Source organism: Typopeltis vanoorti, chromosome 8 (genome assembly GCF_054136105.1).
Source record: "Typopeltis vanoorti isolate ZY-2024b chromosome 8, IOZ_Tvanoo_1.0, whole genome shotgun sequence".
Lineage (NCBI taxonomy): Eukaryota > Metazoa > Arthropoda > Arachnida > Uropygi > Thelyphonidae > Typopeltis > Typopeltis vanoorti.
Window position 1 is genome coordinate 19418468 of NC_143556.1, and position 17024 is coordinate 19435491.

General features: G+C 40.1%; 22 pseudogenes; all 22 read left to right on the forward strand.

The window, feature by feature from the left end:
- Positions 1-4440: 4440 nt before the first annotated feature.
- Positions 4441-4559, forward strand: LOC150103777 (5S ribosomal RNA; annotated as a pseudogene).
- A 445-nt stretch (positions 4560-5004) lies between these two features.
- LOC150103778 (5S ribosomal RNA) lies at positions 5005-5123 on the forward strand (annotated as a pseudogene).
- A 432-nt stretch (positions 5124-5555) lies between these two features.
- On the forward strand, positions 5556-5674 carry LOC150103779 (5S ribosomal RNA; annotated as a pseudogene).
- Positions 5675-6119: 445 nt separating this feature from the next.
- Positions 6120-6238, forward strand: LOC150103780 (5S ribosomal RNA; annotated as a pseudogene).
- A 432-nt stretch (positions 6239-6670) lies between these two features.
- Positions 6671-6789, forward strand: LOC150103781 (5S ribosomal RNA; annotated as a pseudogene).
- A 445-nt stretch (positions 6790-7234) lies between these two features.
- LOC150103782 (5S ribosomal RNA) lies at positions 7235-7353 on the forward strand (annotated as a pseudogene).
- A 432-nt stretch (positions 7354-7785) lies between these two features.
- LOC150103783 (5S ribosomal RNA) lies at positions 7786-7904 on the forward strand (annotated as a pseudogene).
- Positions 7905-8336: 432 nt separating this feature from the next.
- LOC150103784 (5S ribosomal RNA) lies at positions 8337-8455 on the forward strand (annotated as a pseudogene).
- Positions 8456-8894: 439 nt separating this feature from the next.
- On the forward strand, positions 8895-9013 carry LOC150103785 (5S ribosomal RNA; annotated as a pseudogene).
- Positions 9014-9445: 432 nt separating this feature from the next.
- Positions 9446-9564, forward strand: LOC150103786 (5S ribosomal RNA; annotated as a pseudogene).
- A 445-nt stretch (positions 9565-10009) lies between these two features.
- LOC150103787 (5S ribosomal RNA) lies at positions 10010-10128 on the forward strand (annotated as a pseudogene).
- A 432-nt stretch (positions 10129-10560) lies between these two features.
- LOC150103788 (5S ribosomal RNA) lies at positions 10561-10679 on the forward strand (annotated as a pseudogene).
- A 431-nt stretch (positions 10680-11110) lies between these two features.
- On the forward strand, positions 11111-11228 carry LOC150103789 (5S ribosomal RNA; annotated as a pseudogene).
- A 431-nt stretch (positions 11229-11659) lies between these two features.
- LOC150103790 (5S ribosomal RNA) lies at positions 11660-11778 on the forward strand (annotated as a pseudogene).
- A 445-nt stretch (positions 11779-12223) lies between these two features.
- LOC150103791 (5S ribosomal RNA) lies at positions 12224-12342 on the forward strand (annotated as a pseudogene).
- A 432-nt stretch (positions 12343-12774) lies between these two features.
- LOC150103792 (5S ribosomal RNA) lies at positions 12775-12893 on the forward strand (annotated as a pseudogene).
- A 445-nt stretch (positions 12894-13338) lies between these two features.
- On the forward strand, positions 13339-13457 carry LOC150103793 (5S ribosomal RNA; annotated as a pseudogene).
- Positions 13458-13889: 432 nt separating this feature from the next.
- On the forward strand, positions 13890-14008 carry LOC150103794 (5S ribosomal RNA; annotated as a pseudogene).
- Positions 14009-14453: 445 nt separating this feature from the next.
- Positions 14454-14572, forward strand: LOC150103795 (5S ribosomal RNA; annotated as a pseudogene).
- A 432-nt stretch (positions 14573-15004) lies between these two features.
- Positions 15005-15123, forward strand: LOC150103796 (5S ribosomal RNA; annotated as a pseudogene).
- A 432-nt stretch (positions 15124-15555) lies between these two features.
- On the forward strand, positions 15556-15674 carry LOC150103797 (5S ribosomal RNA; annotated as a pseudogene).
- Positions 15675-16105: 431 nt separating this feature from the next.
- On the forward strand, positions 16106-16224 carry LOC150103798 (5S ribosomal RNA; annotated as a pseudogene).
- The last annotated feature ends 800 nt before the right edge of the window (positions 16225-17024 follow it).

Consider the following 17024-nt stretch of genomic DNA (forward strand, 5'->3'; position numbering starts at 1 on the left):
GACAAATCAGAACTCTATACCGCATCGGTCGTCGCGCGGGTTACCAAGGATCGCACTGGATGTTAGGCTTCCTGGACAGCCAGTGACAAATGGGCTACAGGAGCAATATCCACGGAACTCGAAAGTATTTACTAGGAAAAAGTGGAGAATGGCTGAAAATCAACAAGTCATGGAGTGCTTCTACAGTTCAAACCCATCAGTTAGGGATTTCAGAAACGAATGTTCCAACTATGGCTTGAACGAAAATCAAATTCTGAAATTTCATTCGAAAGGCTGAAACTTGGTAGGGTGCCCAACTGGGAACACTGGGTGCTGCTGGCATTAATTATATTTGCCACGTGTGCTTCATTCATTTTTTATTGCTTTCTTAATGCGCATAGTTTTCGTGTTTTTTCGGTTTTTTGCACAAGTTGAAAGAAGGTGACATGAGGTTAAGTTCCAAGAATTAGGTTAATTCTTATAACGGGCGTTCAGCTTTGGACGAAATTGCGGGAAAGATATATCCATAGTTAAATCTCCAGCTATTGGTAGATGGACGAATGACGTTATTTTAGCAAGGTCATTTTTAATCTTTAGCAGAGATTACGCTCGCGAAATGAGAGTGCAAACGCACTGCCAGTGTGTTGTGAGCAGTACACTCTCCGTTCTGCCGAATTATGAGTGAAAGCCAGGCCACTTGTGAGGCAGTAATTTCTGAATGTTAAATGATTCATTTCGATTGACTGCCGTTCAAGATGAAGTTATTGCCGCCATCCGTGCGAGGGCAGACGTAATTCGTGCTGGTTAGAAAAGGTTAAATTGGGTTTTCGATAGAATCCAAATGTCATCGGCCACATCGGTTTGGAAGCACCAGTTGCTTCTTGGACTCTGACCTTACCAAGTACTAAGAGGGCTGAGGTTTGCTTAACTTCAGTGATCAGAAGAGAAATGCTTCCCAACTGATTCTCTTTTATTACACAATAACATGTATATTCATCGTAATAAAATATATACATACTAAATAGATATTATACATAGAGAGGTATACACATTATATTGGCATCTGCTTTACCCTTCTTAAGGGTTTCACCATTTGTTACAAACAAATCGTTGTTTCAATTTCCTTCGTACAATCATTAACAGTGAATAGTTAAATTATTAGATATATTCAAGTTCTCATTCTTAACACCTGTCTATTACTGTTATTAATCTAATCATGGGTAGTTTGTAGTAAAAATAAACACAACCTAAGAAGATCCATACATCAAGTATTTACATTTTTTTTAACCTCCATAGGTTAATTATTATTTGTTACAGGTTGTTTATTTTGCGAATTCATTTTTCTTAGTTTTGAACAGTGATCAGTTACATGATGTTTTATGATTATTTACATTCAGGTTTATCTCTCAGTACCTTTGTTTTATTGTTATTTTACACCTAAATATAAATGCATAACAGTAAAATTAAGTGCATCATGACTAAATATATACATCATATATTTACATTTGGTTTAACCTCCTTAGAGGTTCTGTATTACTATCTGTTACAAGTAATTCATTGTGTGATACTTCTAGTAGACACTGAGAGTTAACAGTTACACGATTAGTTACATTCAGGTAGTCAATCTTAATATCCTTGTATTACAGATATTAAACATTTTAATTGTTTGCTATTTTACCACATTTTCTGATTACATATTTCAAATCCGTAAAGTTCACTTAGCATGTATGCACATAAACAGAACTATGAATGTTCTTTCTGTTCAGCTATCTAAAGGATAGCACTGGTTAATTTGAAGCAAGTGAATTCCTAAGGACTCCCATTCCTCTGCGTTCATCCTTTTCATTTGGATAGAATTCCTCATGACATCTTGCAGGTATTTTTGGAACTTTGTTTGGATGTTTCCACTGCCTGTTCTGTCATACATCTGGTCACACCTGTATGTCCAGATGGTATACATTGTTATGATAATTATGATTGTTTGTACTCTGCTTAAATTTTTCTCGTTTAGCCAAAATATTAGATTTTCATTTATTATTTGATTCTGAGGTATCCATTGTTTTTTCACCAGCCTCCAAATTTCTTCTGCTTTTTTTTGCAATAGATCATCATGTGATGAAGTGTTTCTGGCTCTTTACAGAATTTACAGGTTGCAGCACAATCTAATGGTATTCCTCTTGCTACTACCCACATTTTGGTTGGCAAACATGCATGATGCACTTTGAAGAAAAAGGTTTTGTAGAACGGAGTTATTGGAAGACGAAATATATTGTTTAACACTGGGCTTAGTTTGATCTCTCCTCGTTTTTGTTCTCGGTGCTGAGGTATTGGAAAAATGGTTCTGGTTAATTTTGCATATTTTGCTATTGTTTTTGTATAAAGTAATTTTTCAATGTCGTGATTTTCTTCTATAAATCTGCATCCTTCAGCTATCTCTGTGAACATTCTGGATGGTTTTTTTTTTGATCGAAGGAAGAGAACTGATGACTTTGTCACGGAGGCACTTTTGTAGAAAAGCAATTACGTATCCGTGGTATGATTTATGATGTGCTTTTACTGCGGTTATGGCTCTCACGATCAGTGTCTTTAGGTGTATGTTAATTAGGCCAAGACCTCCAGCTTCAAGTTCGTGAAAGAGTGTAGTACGGCGCATTGGTTCATATTGTGAACCCCATATGTATGTTGCAAAGAGCCTGTGAATCTTATCGTCCCTTGTCCGTGGTATGGAATGTTTCGTATTTTGTATCACAATCTGAAGGTTAAGTACATGTTGCAGATCCTGGCTTTGCCTCTCACAGAAAGGTGTCTATTTCGCATATTATTAATTTTTTAGATATCGCTTCATAGTTCTTACAGTTTCCATTGCTCTACATGTGTTTCTATGCCTCCAATTTTTATTACAAATGCTGGCAAGCAGTTTTTCCTTAACATTCCATCCGGTATTTTTGGTTCCTTTTTTCAGTCAATGCCATCCTTATTCTTATCAGGTTTAGCCTTTTCTTTCTTTCGTTTAACGTTTGGTGTAAATTTCATTTTTGGTCTTCTTGCTGGGGTTAACACATTTCGACTGTGGTCGGTTTTCACCAATTCTTCTATACGCTGTTTTGATCTTCTTTTCGTACGGTCTCCGTATTGTTATCAGCCTTCTCTCCGCAATTGCCCTCTTTAGAGTCCTCTTGGTTGTCTGCATCCCCTTCGGATACCTCCGGTTTTAGTGGTGCATCCCCAGTGATATTTTGAAGCTTGTGCTGTTTGTGGCTTTTCTCTTTTAAGCCACTGGGTTTCTCTTCTTCCTCTGCCTGTTGTTCCATATTATCTTCTTGCACATCGACCTACACGCTGGCAAACGCGAAGAGAATGCCAGGGTGTAGGGCGCGAAGCTTAAATCGACGTTTTGCTTTGGGCGCGATTGCAGTTAAAGATATATCCATAGCGAATTCTCCAGCAATTGGTAGTTGGACGAATGACGACATTTCGGCAAGGTTAATTTTAACCTGGTGCTGAGATTAAGTTCGCGAAGTCAGATTATTTAGTCCAAATAATCTGACTTCGCGAGGCAGATTATTTGGACTAAATAATCTCTTCCCTCTGCCGAATGGTGCGTGAAAGCCAGAACACTTGGGATGTGGCAATTTTCTAAGTTTTTGTTGTAAATAATTTATTTCGACCGACTGCCGTTTATGCTAAAGTTATTGCCGTCATCCGTACAAGGAGACGTAATTCGTGCTATTCAGAAAAGGTTAAATGTGGCTTTCGAGAGACTCGAAATGTCAGCGGCAGCATCGGTTTGAAGGACAGTAGAAACAAATATAATCCGAGCATCTAAAAAATCAAAAATGTGAATTAAATTAAGCATTCTATGTACTAATGTATATATATTTATTTGGATTGTATGTAGATGCTTCATGGTTAATAAAATATTATCGGTTTGAAAGCACCAGTTCTCGTTTGATCACTGAAGTTAAGCAAACCTGAGCGCAGTTAGTACTTGGTAGGGTGCCCATCTTGGAAACCTGGGTGCTGCTGGCATTAATTATTTTTGCCACGTGAGCGTTATTATTTTTTTTATAGCTTTTTTTCATTCGCATAGTTTTCTTGTTTTTTCGGTTGTTTGCTCAAGTTGAAAGAAGATGACACCTGCAGGATTGCTGTAAAAGATTTATCCATAGCGAAATATCAAGCAATTGGTAGCTGGGGGAATGACGTCATTTGCAACCTTTCGCAGAGATTAAGCCCAGGAATCGAGAGTGCAAACGCAGTGTCAGGTCTTCACTACTATCACCCCTCTGTCGAATTGTGCGTGAAACCACACTATTTGTGAAGCGGTACTTTTTGAATGCTAAATGATTTACTTCGTTTGAATGCCTTTAAAGATCAATTTATCGCCGCCATCCGTGGAATAGCAGACGTTATTCGTGTTGATTAGAAAAGGTTAAATTGGGTTTTCGAGAGAATCGAAATGTCAGCGGCCACATCGGTTTGAAAGCACCAGTTCTCGTTTGATCACTGAAGTTAAGCAAACCTGAGCCCAGTTAGTACTTGGTAGGGTGCCCATCTTGGAAACCTGGGTGCTGCTGGCATTAATTATTTTTGCCACGTGAGCGTTATTATTTTTTTTATAGCTTTTTTCATTCGCATAGTTTTCTTGTTTTTTCGATTGTTTGCTAAAGTTTTGAGAAGATGACACCGGCAGGATTGCTGGAAAGGATTTGTCCATAGCTAAACCTCCACCAATTGACAGATGGACGAATGACGTCATTTTAGAAGGTCATTTTTAACCTTTCACAGAGATTAAGCTGCCGAAACGAGAGTGCAAACGCAGTGTCATGACTTCAATAAACTCACCCCTATGCCGAATAATGCGAGAAAGCCAGATTAGTTGTGAAGCGGTAAATTTTGAATGTTAAATGATTTACTTCGTTTGAATGCCGTTAAAGATAAATTTATCGCCGCCATCCGTGCAATAGCAGACCTAATTCGTGTTGCTTAGAAAAGGTTAAATTGGGTTTTCGAGAGAATCGAAATGTCAGCGGCCACATCGGTTTGAAAGCACCAGTTCTCGTTTGATCACTGAAGTTAAGCAAACCTGAGCGCAGTTAGTTCTTGGTAGGGTGCCCATCATGGAATCCTGGGTGCTGCTGGCATTAATTATTTTTGCCACGTGAGCGTTATTATTTTTTTTATAGCTTTTTTTCATACGCATAGTTTTCTTGTTTTTTCGGTTGTTTGCTCAAGTTGAAAGAAGATGACACCTGCAGGATTGCTGTAAAAGATTTATCCATAGCGAAATATCAAGCAATTGGTAGCTGGGGGAATGACGTCATTTGCAACCTTTCGCAGAGATTAAGCCCAGGAATCGAGAGTGCAAACGCAGTGTCAGGTCTTCACTACTATCACCCCTCTGTCGAATTGTGCGTGAAACCACACTATTTGTGAAGCGGTACTTTTTGAATGCTAAATGATTTACTTCGTTTGAATGCCTTTAAAGATCAATTTATCGCCGCCATCCGTGGAATAGCAGACGTTATTCGTGTTGATTAGAAAAGGTTAAATTGGGTTTTCGAGAGAATCGAAATGTCAGCGGCCACATCGGTTTGAAAGCACCAGTTCTCGTTTGATCACTGAAGTTAAGCAAACCTGAGCCCAGTTAGTACTTGGTAGGGTGCCCATCTTGGAAACCTGGGTGCTGCTGGCATTAATTATTTTTGCCACGTGAGCGTTATTATTTTTTTTATAGCTTTTTTCATTCGCATAGTTTTCTTGTTTTTTCGATTGTTTGCTAAAGTTTTAAGAAGATGACACCGGCAGGATTGCTGGAAAGGATTTGTCCATAGCTAAACCTCCACCAATTGACAGATGGACGAATGACGTCATTTTAGAAGGTCATTTTTAACCTTTCACAGAGATTAAGCTGCCGAAACGAGAGTGCAAACGCAGTGTCATGACTTCAATAAACTCACCCCTATGCCGAATAATGCGAGAAAGCCAGATTAGTTGTGAAGCGGTAAATTTTGAATGTTAAATGATTTACTTCGTTTGAATGCCGTTAAAGATAAATTTATCGCCGCCATCCGTGCAATAGCAGACCTAATTCGTGTTGCTTAGAAAAGGTTAAATTGGGTTTTCGAGAGAATCGAAATGTCAGCGGCCACATCGGTTTGAAAGCACCAGTTCTCGTTTGATCACTGAAGTTAAGCAAACCTGAGCGCAGTTAGTTCTTGGTAGGGTGCCCATCATGGAATCCTGGGTGCTGCTGGCATTAATTATTTTTGCCACGTGAGCGTTATTATTTTTTTTATAGCTTTTTTTCATACGCATAGTTTTCTTGTTTTTTCGGTTGTTTGCTCAAGTTGAAAGAAGATGACACCTGCAGGATTGCTGTAAAAGGTTTATCCATAGCGAAATATCAAGCAATTGGTAGCTGGGGGAATGACGTCATTTGCAACCTTTCGCAGAGATTAAGCCCAGGAATCGAGAGTGCAAACGCAGTGTCAGGTCTTCACTACTATCACCCCTCTGTCGAATTGTGCGTGAAACCACACTATTTGTGAAGCGGTACTTTTTGAATGCTAAATGATTTACTTCGTTTGAATGCCTTTAAAGATCAATTTATCGCCGCCATCCGTGGAATAGCAGACGTTATTCGTGTTGATTAGAAAAGGTTAAATTGGGTTTTCGAGAGAATCGAAATGTCAGCGGCCACATCGGTTTGAAAGCACCAGTTCTCGTTTGATCACTGAAGTTAAGCAAACCTGAGCCCAGTTAGTACTTGGTAGGGTGCCCATCTTGGAAACCTGGGTGCTGCTGGCATTAATTATTTTTGCCACGTGAGCGTTATTATTTTTTTTATAGCTTTTTTCATTCGCATAGTTTTCTTGTTTTTTCGATTGTTTGCTAAAGTTTTGAGAAGATGACACCGGCAGGATTGCTGGAAAGGATTTGTCCATAGCTAAACCTCCACCAATTGACAGATGGACGAATGACGTCATTTTAGAAGGTCATTTTTAACCTTTCACAGAGATTAAGCTGCCGAAACGAGAGTGCAAACGCAGTGTCATGACTTCAATAAACTCACCCCTATGCCGAATAATGCGAGAAAGCCAGATTAGTTGTGAAGCGGTAAATTTTGAATGTTAAATGATTTACTTCGTTTGAATGCCGTTAAAGATAAATTTATCGCCGCCATCCGTGCAATAGCAGACCTAATTCGTGTTGCTTAGAAAAGGTTAAATTGGGTTTTCGAGAGAATCGAAATGTCAGCGGCCACATCGGTTTGAAAGCACCAGTTCTCGTTTGATCACTGAAGTTAAGCAAACCTGAGCGCAGTTAGTACTTGGTAGGGTGCCCATCATGGAATCCTGGGTGCTGCTGGCATTAATTATTTTTGCCACGTGAGCGTTATTATTTTTTTTATAGCTTTTTTTCATACGCATAGTTTTCTTGTTTTTTCGGTTGTTTGCTCAAGTTGAAAGAAGATGACACCTGCAGGATTGCTGGAAAGGATTTATCCATAGCGAAATATCAAGCAATTGGTAGCTGGGGGAATGACGTCATTTGCAACCTTTCGCAGAGATTAAGCCCAGGAATCGAGAGTGCAAACGCAGTGTCAGGTCTTCACTACTATCACCCCTCTGTCGAATTGTGCGTGAAACCACACTATTTGTGAAGCGGTACTTTTTGAATGCTAAATGATTTACTTCGTTTGAATGCCTTTAAAGATCAATTTATCGCCGCCATCCGTGGAATAGCAGACGTTATTCGTGTTGATTAGAAAAGGTTAAATTGGGTTTTCGAGAGAATCGAAATGTCAGCGGCCACATCGGTTTGAAAGCACCAGTTCTCGTTTGATCACTGAAGTTAAGCAAACCTGAGCCCAGTTAGTACTTGGTAGGGTGCCCATCTTGGAAACCTGGGTGCTGCTGGCATTAATTATTTTTGCCACGTGAGCGTTATTATTTTTTTTATAGCTTTTTTTCATTCGCATAGTTTTCTTGTTTTTTCGGTTGTTTGCTCAAGTTGAAAGAAGATGACACCTGCAGGATTGCTGTAAAAGATTTATCCATAGCGAAATATCAAGCAATTGGTAGCTGGGGGAATGACGTCATTTGCAACCTTTCGCAGAGATTAAGCCCAGGAATCGAGAGTGCAAACGCAGTGTCAGGTCTTCACTACTATCACCCCTCTGTCGAATTGTGCGTGAAACCACACTATTTGTGAAGCGGTACTTTTTGAATGCTAAATGATTTACTTCGTTTGAATGCCTTTAAAGATCAATTTATCGCCGCCATCCGTGGAATAGCAGACGTTATTCGTGTTGATTAGAAAAGGTTAAATTGGGTTTTCGAGAGAATCGAAATGTCAGCGGCCACATCGGTTTGAAAGCACCAGTTCTCGTTTGATCACTGAAGTTAAGCAAACCTGAGCCCAGTTAGTACTTGGTAGGGTGCCCATCTTGGAAACCTGGGTGCTGCTGGCATTAATTATTTTTGCCACGTGAGCGTTATTATTTTTTTTATAGCTTTTTTCATTCGCATAGTTTTCTTGTTTTTTCGATTGTTTGCTCAAGTTGAAAGAAGATGACACCGGCAGGATTGCTGGAAAGGATTTGTCCATAGCGAAACCTCCATCAATTGACAGATTGGTAGCTGGGGGAATGACGTCATTTGCAACCTTTCGCAGAGATTAAGCCCAGGAATCGAGAGTGCAAACGCAGTGTCAGGTCTTCACTACTATCACCCCTCTGTCGAATTGTGCGTGAAACCACACTATTTGTGAAGCGGTACTTTTTGAATGCTAAATGATTTACTTCGTTTGAATGCCTTTAAAGATAAATTTATCGCCGCCATCCGTGGAATAGCAGACGTTATTCGTGTTGATTAGAAAAGGTTAAATTGGGTTTTCGAGAGAATCGAAATGTCAGCGGCCACATCGGTTTGAAAGCACCAGTTCTCGTTTGATCACTGAAGTTAAGCAAACCTGAGCGCAGTTAGTTCTTGGTAGGGTGCCCATCATGGAATCCTGGGTGCTGCTGGCATTAATTATTTTTGCCACGTGAGCGTTATTATTTTTTTTATAGCTTTTTTTCATTCGCATAGTTTTCTTGTTTTTTCGGTTGTTTGCTCAAGTTGAAAGAAGATGACACCTGCAGGATTGCTGGAAAGGATTTATCCATAGCGAAATATCAAGCAATTGGTAGCTGGGGGAATGACGTCATTTGCAACCTTTCGCAGAGATTAAGCCCAGGAATCGAGAGTGCAAACGCAGTGTCAGGTCTTCACTACTATCACCCCTCTGTCGAATTGTGCGTGAAACCACACTATTTGTGAAGCGGTACTTTTTGAATGCTAAATGATTTACTTCGTTTGAATGCCTTTAAAGATCAATTTATCGCCGCCATCCGTGGAATAGCAGACGTTATTCGTGTTGATTAGAAAAGGTTAAATTGGGTTTTCGAGAGAATCGAAATGTCAGCGGCCACATCGGTTTGAAAGCACCAGTTCTCGTTTGATCACTGAAGTTAAGCAAACCTGAGCCCAGTTAGTACTTGGTAGGGTGCCCATCTTGGAAACCTGGGTGCTGCTGGCATTAATTATTTTTGCCACGTGAGCGTTATTATTTTTTTTATAGCTTTTTTCATTCGCATAGTTTTCTTGTTTTTTCGATTGTTTGCTAAAGTTTTGAGAAGATGACACCGGCAGGATTGCTGGAAAGGATTTGTCCATAGCTAAACCTCCACCAATTGACAGATGGACGAATGACGTCATTTTAGAAGGTCATTTTTAACCTTTCACAGAGATTAAGCTGCCGAAACGAGAGTGCAAACGCAGTGTCATGACTTCAATAAACTCACCCCTATGCCGAATAATGCGAGAAAGCCAGATTAGTTGTGAAGCGGTAAATTTTGAATGTTAAATGATTTACTTCGTTTGAATGCCGTTAAAGATAAATTTATCGCCGCCATCCGTGCAATAGCAGACCTAATTCGTGTTGCTTAGAAAAGGTTAAATTGGGTTTTCGAGAGAATCGAAATGTCAGCGGCCACATCGGTTTGAAAGCACCAGTTCTCGTTTGATCACTGAAGTTAAGCAAACCTGAGCGCAGTTAGTTCTTGGTAGGGTGCCCATCATGGAATCCTGGGTGCTGCTGGCATTAATTATTTTTGCCACGTGAGCGTTATTATTTTTTTTATAGCTTTTTTTCATACGCATAGTTTTCTTGTTTTTTCGGTTGTTTGCTCAAGTTGAAAGAAGATGACACCTGCAGGATTGCTGTAAAAGGTTTATCCATAGCGAAATATCAAGCAATTGGTAGCTGGGGGAATGACGTCATTTGCAACCTTTCGCAGAGATTAAGCCCAGGAATCGAGAGTGCAAACGCAGTGTCAGGTCTTCACTACTATCACCCCTCTGTCGAATTGTGCGTGAAACCACACTATTTGTGAAGCGGTACTTTTTGAATGCTAAATGATTTACTTCGTTTGAATGCCTTTAAAGATCAATTTATCGCCGCCATCCGTGGAATAGCAGACGTTATTCGTGTTGATTAGAAAAGGTTAAATTGGGTTTTCGAGAGAATCGAAATGTCAGCGGCCACATCGGTTTGAAAGCACCAGTTCTCGTTTGATCACTGAAGTTAAGCAAACCTGAGCCCAGTTAGTACTTGGTAGGGTGCCCATCTTGGAAACCTGGGTGCTGCTGGCATTAATTATTTTTGCCACGTGAGCGTTATTATTTTTTTTATAGCTTTTTTCATTCGCATAGTTTTCTTGTTTTTTCGGTTGTTTGCTCAAGTTGAAAGAAGATGACACCTGCAGGATTGCTGGAAAGGATTTATCCATAGCGAAATATCAAGCAATTGGTAGCTGGGGGAATGACGTCATTTGCAACCTTTCGCAGAGATTAAGCCCAGGAATCGAGAGTGCAAACGCAGTGTCAGGTCTTCACTACTATCACCCCTCTGTCGAATTGTGCGTGAAACCACACTATTTGTGAAGCGGTACTTTTTGAATGCTAAATGATTTACTTCGTTTGAATGCCTTTAAAGATCAATTTATCGCCGCCATCCGTGGAATAGCAGACGTTATTCGTGTTGATTAGAAAAGGTTAAATTGGGTTTTCGAGAGAATCGAAATGTCAGCGGCCACATCGGTTTGAAAGCACCAGTTCTCGTTTGATCACTGAAGTTAAGCAAACCTGAGCCCAGTTAGTACTTGGTAGGGTGCCCATCTTGGAACCTGGGTGCTGCTGGCATTAATTATTTTTGCCACGTGAGCGTTATTATTTTTTTTATAGCTTTTTTCATTCGCATAGTTTTCTTGTTTTTTCGGTTGTTTGCTCAAGTTGAAAGAAGATGACACCTGCAGGATTGCTGTAAAAGATTTATCCATAGCGAAATATCAAGCAATTGGTAGCTGGGGGAATGACGTCATTTGCAACCTTTCGCAGAGATTAAGCCCAGGAATCGAGAGTGCAAACGCAGTGTCAGGTCTTCACTACTATCACCCCTCTGTCGAATTGTGCGTGAAACCACACTATTTGTGAAGCGGTACTTTTTGAATGCTAAATGATTTACTTCGTTTGAATGCCTTTAAAGATCAATTTATCGCCGCCATCCGTGGAATAGCAGACGTTATTCGTGTTGATTAGAAAAGGTTAAATTGGGTTTTCGAGAGAATCGAAATGTCAGCGGCCACATCGGTTTGAAAGCACCAGTTCTCGTTTGATCACTGAAGTTAAGCAAACCTGAGCCCAGTTAGTACTTGGTAGGGTGCCCATCTTGGAAACCTGGGTGCTGCTGGCATTAATTATTTTTGCCACGTGAGCGTTATTATTTTTTTTATAGCTTTTTTCATTCGCATAGTTTTCTTGTTTTTTCGATTGTTTGCTAAAGTTTTGAGAAGATGACACCGGCAGGATTGCTGGAAAGGATTTGTCCATAGCTAAACCTCCACCAATTGACAGATGGACGAATGACGTCATTTTAGAAGGTCATTTTTAACCTTTCACAGAGATTAAGCTGCCGAAACGAGAGTGCAAACGCAGTGTCATGACTTCAATAAACTCACCCCTATGCCGAATAATGCGAGAAAGCCAGATTAGTTGTGAAGCGGTAAATTTTGAATGTTAAATGATTTACTTCGTTTGAATGCCGTTAAAGATAAATTTATCGCCGCCATCCGTGCAATAGCAGACCTAATTCGTGTTGCTTAGAAAAGGTTAAATTGGGTTTTCGAGAGAATCGAAATGTCAGCGGCCACATCGGTTTGAAAGCACCAGTTCTCGTTTGATCACTGAAGTTAAGCAAACCTGAGCGCAGTTAGTTCTTGGTAGGGTGCCCATCATGGAATCCTGGGTGCTGCTGGCATTAATTATTTTTGCCACGTGAGCGTTATTATTTTTTTTATAGCTTTTTTTCATACGCATAGTTTTCTTGTTTTTTCGGTTGTTTGCTCAAGTTGAAAGAAGATGACACCTGCAGGATTGCTGTAAAAGGTTTATCCATAGCGAAATATCAAGCAATTGGTAGCTGGGGGAATGACGTCATTTGCAACCTTTCGCAGAGATTAAGCCCAGGAATCGAGAGTGCAAACGCAGTGTCAGGTCTTCACTACTATCACCCCTCTGTCGAATTGTGCGTGAAACCACACTATTTGTGAAGCGGTACTTTTTGAATGCTAAATGATTTACTTCGTTTGAATGCCTTTAAAGATCAATTTATCGCCGCCATCCGTGGAATAGCAGACGTTATTCGTGTTGATTAGAAAAGGTTAAATTGGGTTTTCGAGAGAATCGAAATGTCAGCGGCCACATCGGTTTGAAAGCACCAGTTCTCGTTTGATCACTGAAGTTAAGCAAACCTGAGCCCAGTTAGTACTTGGTAGGGTGCCCATCTTGGAAACCTGGGTGCTGCTGGCATTAATTATTTTTGCCACGTGAGCGTTATTATTTTTTTTATAGCTTTTTTCATTCGCATAGTTTTCTTGTTTTTTCGATTGTTTGCTAAAGTTTTGAGAAGATGACACCGGCAGGATTGCTGGAAAGGATTTGTCCATAGCTAAACCTCCACCAATTGACAGATGGACGAATGACGTCATTTTAGAAGGTCATTTTTAACCTTTCACAGAGATTAAGCTGCCGAAACGAGAGTGCAAACGCAGTGTCATGACTTCAATAAACTCACCCCTATGCCGAATAATGCGAGAAAGCCAGATTAGTTGTGAAGCGGTAAATTTTGAATGTTAAATGATTTACTTCGTTTGAATGCCGTTAAAGATAAATTTATCGCCGCCATCCGTGCAATAGCAGACCTAATTCGTGTTGCTTAGAAAAGGTTAAATTGGGTTTTCGAGAGAATCGAAATGTCAGCGGCCACATCGGTTTGAAAGCACCAGTTCTCGTTTGATCACTGAAGTTAAGCAAACCTGAGCGCAGTTAGTTCTTGGTAGGGTGCCCATCATGGAATCCTGGGTGCTGCTGGCATTAATTATTTTTGCCACGTGAGCGTTATTATTTTTTTTATAGCTTTTTTTCATACGCATAGTTTTCTTGTTTTTTCGGTTGTTTGCTCAAGTTGAAAGAAGATGACACCTGCAGGATTGCTGGAAAGGATTTATCCATAGCGAAATATCAAGCAATTGGTAGCTGGGGGAATGACGTCATTTGCAACCTTTCGCAGAGATTAAGCCCAGGAATCGAGAGTGCAAACGCAGTGTCAGGTCTTCACTACTATCACCCCTCTGTCGAATTGTGCGTGAAACCACACTATTTGTGAAGCGGTACTTTTTGAATGCTAAATGATTTACTTCGTTTGAATGCCTTTAAAGATCAATTTATCGCCGCCATCCGTGGAATAGCAGACGTTATTCGTGTTGATTAGAAAAGGTTAAATTGGGTTTTCGAGAGAATCGAAATGTCAGCGGCCACATCGGTTTGAAAGCACCAGTTCTCGTTTGATCACTGAAGTTAAGCAAACCTGAGCCCAGTTAGTACTTGGTAGGGTGCCCATCTTGGAAACCTGGGTGCTGCTGGCATTAATTATTTTTGCCACGTGAGCGTTATTATTTTTTTTATAGCTTTTTTCATTCGCATAGTTTTCTTGTTTTTTCGATTGTTTGCTAAAGTTTTGAGAAGATGACACCGGCAGGATTGCTGGAAAGGATTTGTCCATAGCTAAACCTCCACCAATTGACAGATGGACGAATGACGTCATTTTAGAAGGTCATTTTTAACCTTTCACAGAGATTAAGCTGCCGAAACGAGAGTGCAAACGCAGTGTCATGACTTCAATAAACTCACCCCTATGCCGAATAATGCGAGAAAGCCAGATTAGTTGTGAAGCGGTAAATTTTGAATGTTAAATGATTTACTTCGTTTGAATGCCGTTAAAGATAAATTTATCGCCGCCATCCGTGCAATAGCAGACCTAATTCGTGTTGCTTAGAAAAGGTTAAATTGGGTTTTCGAGAGAATCGAAATGTCAGCGGCCACATCGGTTTGAAAGCACCAGTTCTCGTTTGATCACTGAAGTTAAGCAAACCTGAGCGCAGTTAGTTCTTGGTAGGGTGCCCATCATGGAATCCTGGGTGCTGCTGGCATTAATTATTTTTGCCACGTGAGCGTTATTATTTTTTTTATAGCTTTTTTTCATACGCATAGTTTTCTTGTTTTTTCGGTTGTTTGCTCAAGTTGAAAGAAGATGACACCTGCAGGATTGCTGTAAAAGGTTTATCCATAGCGAAATATCAAGCAATTGGTAGCTGGGGGAATGACGTCATTTGCAACCTTTCGCAGAGATTAAGCCCAGGAATCGAGAGTGCAAACGCAGTGTCAGGTCTTCACTACTATCACCCCTCTGTCGAATTGTGCGTGAAACCACACTATTTGTGAAGCGGTACTTTTTGAATGCTAAATGATTTACTTCGTTTGAATGCCTTTAAAGATCAATTTATCGCCGCCATCCGTGGAATAGCAGACGTTATTCGTGTTGATTAGAAAAGGTTAAATTGGGTTTTCGAGAGAATCGAAATGTCAGCGGCCACATCGGTTTGAAAGCACCAGTTCTCGTTTGATCACTGAAGTTAAGCAAACCTGAGCCCAGTTAGTACTTGGTAGGGTGCCCATCTTGGAAACCTGGGTGCTGCTGGCATTAATTATTTTTGCCACGTGAGCGTTATTATTTTTTTTATAGCTTTTTTTCATTCGCATAGTTTTCTTGTTTTTTCGGTTGTTTGCTCAAGTTGAAAGAAGATGACACCTGCAGGATTGCTGTAAAAGATTTATCCATAGCGAAATATCAAGCAATTGGTAGCTGGGGGAATGACGTCATTTGCAACCTTTCGCAGAGATTAAGCCCAGGAATCGAGAGTGCAAACGCAGTGTCAGGTCTTCACTACTATCACCCCTCTGTCGAATTGTGCGTGAAACCACACTATTTGTGAAGCGGTACTTTTTGAATGCTAAATGATTTACTTCGTTTGAATGCCTTTAAAGATCAATTTATCGCCGCCATCCGTGGAATAGCAGACGTTATTCGTGTTGATTAGAAAAGGTTAAATTGGGTTTTCGAGAGAATCGAAATGTCAGCGGCCACATCGGTTTGAAAGCACCAGTTCTCGTTTGATCACTGAAGTTAAGCAAACCTGAGCCCAGTTAGTACTTGGTAGGGTGCCCATCTTGGAAACCTGGGTGCTGCTGGCATTAATTATTTTTGCCACGTGAGCGTTATTATTTTTTTTATAGCTTTTTTCATTCGCATAGTTTTCTTGTTTTTTCGATTGTTTGCTCAAGTTGAAAGAAGATGACACCGGCAGGATTGCTGGAAAGGATTTGTCCATAGCTAAACCTCCACCAATTGACAGATGGACGAATGACGTCATTTGCAACCTTTCACAGAGATTAAGCTGCCGAAACGAGAGTGCAAACGCAGTGTCATGACTTCAATAAACTCACCCCTCTGTCGAATTGTGCGTGAAACCACACTATTTGTGAAGCGGTAAATTTTGAATGTTAAATGATTTACTTCGTTTGAATGCCTTTAAAGATAAATTTATCGCCGCCATCCGTGGAATAGCAGACGTTATTCGTGTTGATTAGAAAAGGTTAAATTGGGTTTTCGAGAGAATCGAAATGTCAGCGGCCACATCGGTTTGAAAGCACCAGTTCTCGTTTGATCACTGAAGTTAAGCAAACCTGAGCCCAGTTAGTACTTGGTAGGGTGCCCATCTTGGAAACCTGGGTGCTGCTGGCATTAATTATTTTTGCCACGTGAGTGAGACTTTATAACGTTTTGCCAGACAACCGTTGACTCCGTTTTGTAAGAAAAACTTCATCCATAAAGAAAATTACATCGAGAAAATATTATGTAAAGTTCACTAACAATTAAAACAAGTAAAAATATGCTGTATGCACTTATTCTACTTCTTCTTCTGTAGTTTAATATACTGTAGGATAAGCAATCTCATTTTCTGTAGCCATTGAAATGTTACGGATATTCTGAAATCGCCGATGTGCATTAGAACTTCGACATTTCGTCAATAAAAATAGGCCGACCTGAAAAGCACGTCCGCTATCCAATAATACAGCAAGCACTTGGGAAAAGACATCTTCGAAGACCTTCAGTATGGCAGTCACGTTAAAAAATTATCATTTAAAAACCGAAACCTATCGTCTTACGTTAATCTGAATTTGATAAGAAGGGTGGATTGCTATGAAACTGAATGTAGTCTACTACCCTGTAAGTGTAATCAAGCAAGCAGGCAACCATAAACCGCTAAGCAGAGTTCGTTAATTAAAGCACTCCTCCGCTTATTGAAGGCACGAAATGAAAAAAATAAAATAAAAATTCCATGTTTGATGTACAATTTTGGGCAGCATTTTGGGATGAACTAACTCTTCTTAACCCACTCACCGCGATAGCTCTGATATGGGCTCAGAGTCTTACCTATGTGAGATTCACAGAAAAATGTCAAATTCCATTTATTAGTTCTTATTCGTAGCCAGTGCGTTAATAGCATTTGAATCATTTTTTATAAGCACGACTAGATTGAC